Source organism: Canis lupus, chromosome 18 (assembly GCF_011100685.1).
Source record: "Canis lupus familiaris isolate Mischka breed German Shepherd chromosome 18, alternate assembly UU_Cfam_GSD_1.0, whole genome shotgun sequence".
In the NCBI taxonomy this organism is placed as follows: domain Eukaryota; kingdom Metazoa; phylum Chordata; class Mammalia; order Carnivora; family Canidae; genus Canis; species Canis lupus.
This window is the reverse complement of record NC_049239.1, coordinates 42,063,062-42,070,059: the sequence shown is the minus strand read 5'-3', so window position 1 is coordinate 42,070,059 and position 6,998 is coordinate 42,063,062.

Here is a 6,998-nt window from a genome sequence, read left to right as displayed (position 1 = left end):
GCCTGGCTTGGTCTGATGTCTTGTGCTATGGCAGTGCTTGCCATACTGCCCGTTGGCCTGCCTGTCCTTTGCCTTTTGGACTCTAGGGTAGAAATGGAGCCAGGTATTCAGGCCACCTCACAACACCACACTTGTCTTCTGGGGGAGTTTCCCACAAAGATATTTATTGCCCGACTTCTGGGTTCAGAGGAAGAGCCCACCCCATCTACCGTTTTCATGATCAATGATTTACCTTTTAGGGACCAGTTTTATAGGGAGCTGTTGGGTAATTTTCACATGGGAGATAAATGAGACTTCGGAAGAATGCGCTAAATCCCGTAAAATGCCATTTGATTTAAAAAATTGCTCGAAGCAGTTCACATTTTGGTTAATTACGTCAGTGGGTAAAAATAACTATTGTCATATGGTGTGTGGGCTTGGTTTTAGAAGGATAAAGAGTCTATTGTTACCCATTGTGTTCTTCAGTCACTTATTATCCATCCCTAAAAACCCAACGTGGGTAATGGAAAACCCGAAGATGTGTCACTTGCTAAAATCCAGGCGGCTCTACGAGTTTCCCTCAAGCTCTGCTCTCTTTGAGAGCAGCACAGAAGCCATCATTATCGAATCGGTTTAAGTGGGTTCATAGAACCTGTCCCCAAAGCCCACAACAGGCAGGGGTTCGTGGGTTCCATGGTCTCAGTTGGGACTTGTCCAGCGACAAGCCAGCTGAGTGCTCCGGGGAGTAGGTAAGGTGGCAGAGCTTCGGGGTCAGGGAGGCCTGCTTCCTGGCTCTAAGCTGCTGGGTCAGGAGCTTTACTTTTCCAAGGCTTAGTTTCTTCATCCAGAAAATGGGGATAAACACAGTTCCTGCCTCCTGGGATCGCTTTAAGGCTTAAATGGGTTGTTGAAGAGAACACAGGTAGCACAGTAACTGGGCGGTAGTTAAGAGCTCAGTCAATATTATAATAAGTAGAGTCAACCAGCATTAAGTCCCTGCATGGGGTCCTTCTCTAGGTGGTGATCCCATTGCTCTTCCCTGACACACCAGCCTCCATCCCCTTCAGCCCCAGTACCCCCATGTTCACCATGTCTTTGGGCACCCCCTGCCTAGGTAGTGGGATGGCTCCTGGCTACCTCTCCACGTTGCAATGTCCTGTTCTTTCCTGCTTCTCCTACCTGTGAGTGCCTGGAGAGTTGATACCACCTTACGTGCCATTGGCGCCTTCGGCACCCAGCCCAGGCACCCATCTAGAGCCTGATGAGGTGCTACCGCCACGGGGAAGAGGCCTGAGTGACAGGGGCTGGAGGTAGCTCAGGATCTGGAAGCTCCTGGGAGCTGGGGTGGTCACCAAAGGTCACCAAGGGAGCTGCAAGGTGCAGCAGCATCAGAGGTTTGGGGAGGCAGGAAGATGGCTGGTGGGCTGTGGATAGAGAAACTTTATTGTGTTTGAGCTTTGGTGAGATCTCAGAAATGGGGTCTCTGTGACATACATCCCTCTGTTATTTGCCTGGAATGAGGGTGGTGATAGGCCCTCGTGCCCCAGAGCTCATGCCTATTGGTCACTGTGCTGGGCTGTGCCTACCCTAGTCACGGGCTCTCAGCAGTGACGGGACGCAAGCTCTGGACCGTGGATCCTCTGTGAACCCCCGTAGACCCCCTGCCCACTCCTCTTCACCCTGCCCTGCCATAGGTCGACACCTATGGATGCCCTTGACCTCCCCTCCACCCCCACCTCAGCCCCAGCTGGGTCAGCCCAGTGGGGACGGAAGCCCCAAATGGAGGCCAGAGAGGCAGCCCCTCAGCCCATCTCTTTTCCTGGCCCACTGCTACGGCCTCAGGATTCTTGCATTCCTTGTTGCTCCCCTTCCCCCTACTCCCACCCCCCACCCTTGTAAACAGGCCCTTTTAAACTGTCCTCAGTTTCCCCAGTTGAGTGTGCCATCTGTCCCTGCCAGGACCCTGGTGAATATTCCCATGGTTTAGGAAGAGGAATCTAGCGGTCCTATTTATTTTTCATTGGCCATTGAAGGGAGAGCCTAGGGGAGGGGCAACCAGGTACGTGGATGAAGGAATGGGGCCCGGCTCTCACCTTTGGTGTTCATCACAAGGGGCCTCCATGTAGGTTTTGGCTCCTATATTCCAAATGAAGGACTATGGATAGAGTCACAGTGATACTCTGACAATATATTTTTTTTAAAGATTTTATTTATTTATTCATGAGAGACACACAGAGAGCAGCAGAGACACAGGCAGAGGGGGAAGCAGGCTTCATGCAGGAAGCTTGATGTGGGACTCGATCCCAGGACCCCAGGATCACAGCCTGAGCCAAAGGCAGACACTCAACCACTGAGTCACTCAGCTTCCTCTGACAAGATTAAAACAAAAGAATACTGCAACAGATATTACCCTGTTCTGGCACTTAAATTTTTTATTTTGTAAGTGTATACTGAGCACTTCAAAAGATAAACGTGACCTAAGTTTTTCTCAGCCCTAGGAGGAGGAGAAGGAGGCTGTTTCTGTTATTTAGGGCTTGGGTTTAGGAGGATTTGGTTCGTCGTGGCCACAGTATGGAAGTGGGGAAGTCAAGGTGATGTGGGCAAGGAAGCATCTTAAGGACATAACACCCATAGGTCCCCATGAAGGGTGAAGGGACTGAGGAGTCAGGTTATTCTGAAGTTGATTGAGTGGGAGACCGGTTCGATGGGGCATCTACAGGGGGACTTGGAGAGAGGGGAAGAGAACATGTATGCATGTGTTTTGGTGTGGATGTAGGAGGAATGTTTATGTGTAGAGGAGCCGGGGAGAATTTAGAAGGTTTAGGTAAAGGTAGCTAGTGACGTCTTGTGTAAGGAGACTCCAGTGTTCAGAGTGGACCACTGATGTGGTAGCTGCAGCATTGGCTGAATTGGGATAGCATCGAGGGTAGTGTTCATAGTTTGGTTTTCTTGGCAGCGTGAAGGAGGATCCTTGTGCCCAGAGCCACAGTTTCAGGACTGGTTTGTAGTTCTGAAAGAGAAGGAGAAAGAGTTTTGGCTCATCACCGTAACCCGAGTGAAACAGGAACACCTCTCTGCACAAGGGGAGTGATGAATAAGGCTGGAAGGCTCAGTGGCCAGGGTCTGCTCCTCAGACGCCACTGTGTGGCATCGGGTGTTCAGCTAATGCTGCCGTGTGGTTGAACCGTAGGTTTCTGCTGTGCCGGGGGCATCTAGGTTACCAGAAGTCTGTGCAGAATCGAAGACAGTATCCTATTCCTTTTTTTGTAAGTTAGTATGTCTTCCTCCTAAATCAGTGAGCTTGGTCTCTCATCTCCATGCGCACTGAGGGGGCCTGTAGAAGCCTTGGGTCAGCTGGATGGGTGACTTGGCAGAGGAGTAGCGAGCCGTGGGGGTGAGCTGTGATACTCCTCTGGGTCTGCATCCCAGGACAGGAGGGGTGCGGGACGCTTGCTGTGAAAGTGGTTGAAGTCCAGGTAGAAGCCGAGACCTGGGTTCTGGTTTTGGTGCTGTGTGTCCTTGGGTAAGCCACTTACTGTCTCTGGGCTCCAGGGCCTGCCTCTGTAACTGAGTGCTGCTCATTTATTTAAATACAGGTGTGAGTTTCAGAGTGCCCGTCCGCTTGGCCAGTAGGATCTGAGCCTTGGTGTTGTCATCTGTGAAATGGGGATAAAAGTAGCTTGTGGAGTTGCTCTGAGGATTTAAAGATGCTAACGATCGCTGTTAAAGAGGTGGCTTCCTTTCATCTTCACTGCAGCAGGGTGGGTATGATTATCATCCCTGTTTACAGATGTAGACACCCAGGGACCAAGGGGTTAAGGTCCCGGCCCAAAGTCACAGAGCTGGGAAATGGTGGAGCTGCTGGATTTCTCACCAGGCAGTCGGATTCCACATCCCGAGCTCTTCAGCTGTGATTCTGGGACTGTGCTCAGCCAAGGGATGTAGAAAGCCCACCTCAGTGCCTGGCACACCGTAGGTGTTCAGGAAACTTGAGTTTCTTCCTTTGTATCCTTCCAGAATGTATCTGGAAGTGGAGGTCTCCAGAGCCCTGGCAACTACTAGTACTTCTCTTTCTATGGATTTCCCTTTTCTGGATATTTCATATAAATTGAAATCATACCACATACGGGCTTCTGCATCTGGCTTCTTGCAATGCAGCATGGTGTTTTTGAGGTTCACCCACCTTGGAGCATGTCCCAGAAGTTCGTTCCTTTTTAATGGCCGAATAGTATTCCATTGTATGGATATAGAGCATGTTGTTTATGCATTTATCTGTTTCTAGAAATTCAGTTGTCCTCTACCTTGGGTACTGTGAATAGTGCTGCTATGGCCCCCCACTGCCTTTTATGGAAGCTTTAGAGGGTCCCTGATTCAGTTTGGTTTCAGCGTCTGTGACTTCTGATGTCCCCTGAGTCCTAGTCACAGGGCAAGCTCACCTGTAACCCTGATTGATGGCTCTGCTGAAGCCAGGAGGGAGAGGCCTGGAGCCTCAGATGAGAAGGGGACAAACTTAGGAGTCTGATGTACTGCTGGCACTGAGCTTGGCTCTGCACACTAAATCTAGTTTCATTTCTGCCAAGGGGGCAGGTAGAGAGTAGAAATTGCTGGTTCTATCTCCAGCCGCAAGCATCTGTTTTCATATCTCCTTCCTGTGCCTGGGGGCAGTGACACTAGCCAGGAAACTCTGCTGTGTGTCCTCGGGTTGCACACTCTGAGCCCCAGTGTTCCTATCTGTAAAGTGGGGATTATAATCCCTAGTCTATAGGGTTGTTGTGAGGATTAAGGTAAAATGGAATGCTTGCTTCCTTTCCTATGAGGATTTGGGGTGGCTGGGTTAGGGACCAGTGATGGAAGGGCACTTGTGTGCAGGTTGATTTCTGTGGATGCCGTGTTGATTAACAACCACCGGGGCCCTTCTGGATCCTCTTAGAAGGGGAAGGAGCTGAGGTTACTCTCATTGTCAAGTTTAGCTGTCACTGCTGGGAAGTTGTCCCCAGCTTCCTTTTTTCTTTAGTTAACTTTGGTGCTTGGCATATGAATATTTTGGAACTGGGTTGCAACCAATTTCACTTCCAGGTACAAGTAGACTTTGAGCTCATTTTAGAAATATGGGTTTTCTGTTGATTGTATTCTTTAAAAAAGTATTTACAAATTTCCCCCATGCCAGGGGTATTGTGGGGTATTATTTGCAAAGGTCTTTTTTTTTTTTTCCTGTGGTCAGTGGAAGAATTTGGGACTCTGGCAGACCTGGGTTTGCATTCTGGTTTTACTTTTCCCTCATCAGCTCTGTGACCCTGAATCACAGATCACTGGCCTTTCACTTTCTTCATCTATAAAAGTGAGAGTAAATGTGAAAAATAGCTACTTTGTGTCAAATACTGTTCTTTTGGTTTTCAACATTAGACAACCTGAATAAAGCTAGTTAAATGATAAGGGGTATTGCATCTCCCCAAGCAAGAAGTCTGGTGGTAGGACAGGTGTAGGAATGGTTGATTTAGTAGCAAGGATCCAGGTGTTACCCCCTTCTGTCATCAGCCATCCTCAGCAGGTAGGTGATTTCTCACCTCCTTGTCACACAAAGGCTGCGTGCGGCAGCTCCAGGCATCATGGACAGGTCTGATGAAGTCTAGTGAACTCGGATGGTATTTTCTTCCATGTAATTCCTTTTTATTAGTGAGGAAGGCCCCCCCCCCCAACCCCTACCCCAAAGACCCCTTGTGGATTTCTCTTAGGTCCCTTTGTCCTGTGTCTTATTGTGGGCTCTTTAGGTCCCCTGGGTCCTTTAGAAAGGATCAAATTGCTTTATTTGGGAAGTCAGGCCCATGGGGGTCAAGATTAGGGAAAAGAAGGGGGAGGGAGGCCAGGAGGGATTGAAGCCATGTGATGCAGTGTGCCCTTGATCTGGCTATTGTTTCACACTGAGCTGAGCTGAGACGTGGCTGGTGTATTTGCATGGCACGTTTGGGAGGGCTGCCAGGAGAAACCATAACCCACATTTGTCAAGAACACTTTTACTTTGCTTGCTGGAGTTTTTGGAAGGTGGAGGGAAGAAAGGTGACACTGATAACTTTTTTTTTTAAGACTTATTTATTCAGAGAGAGAGAATGAGAGAGAGACAAAGACACAGGCAGAGGGAGAAGTAGGCTCCATGCAGGAAGCCTGATGTGGGACTTGATCCTGGGTTCTCCAGGATCACGCCCCGGACTGCAGGCCACACTAAACCGCTGCGCCACCTGGGCTGCCCTGACTCTCATAACTTTTAAAATAAATCTTTAAACCTTCCTTAAGTCCTAGCGTATTTCTCACCAGTTGCATTACATGGGAATGCAGGGTCTCTGGTGATTAAGACGTAGGCCCTGGAGTCAGACTCCCTGGGTTCAAGTCAGATGCTGCAGCTCACCAGCCCACAAGGGACCTGTTCCTACATTTAGGGTTGTTTGGAGCATTAGGTGAGTGAATATCTGAAAGCTCTTGGAACGGCACCTGACCGAGTCAGGCTCTGTGCATATTGATGGTGACCCTTGCCCTTTGGCCTCTAGAGCTCAGAGCTGTTTGGCATGTGGTCTCAAGTAATGACAAGCAGCCAATGTTTACTGAGTCTAGGGCTGTACCGGACACAGATCGAAATGCACAGTCTTTGCCTATGTGTATGCCCTCATTTGACTTCCCCCACTGAATGGTTCCTACCCCAGGGGTACCTTCCATCTGTCCTCTGGTTTTCACCTGCCTCCTTTCTCCCTCCACTGTGAGCCCCAGTGGGCTCACGCTTTACCCCATGCTGAACATATGCAGGGCGCCAGAGAAGTGCTTGTTCAGTGACTAGTCAGTGCTTTCTCCTCTACCTCTACTTCTTACCTTATGTCCTTTACTCTCCTAAAAACAGTTGAAGGGCAAGTCCAGATCGTCAATGTTTGTAGGCAATATATGGACAGATGGTTGACCCAATGGAATCCAGTTTAGGATACAACCTATATAGGTGTAGAGGACAAGATAATAACATCGCAAGGGGCTAGGATGGG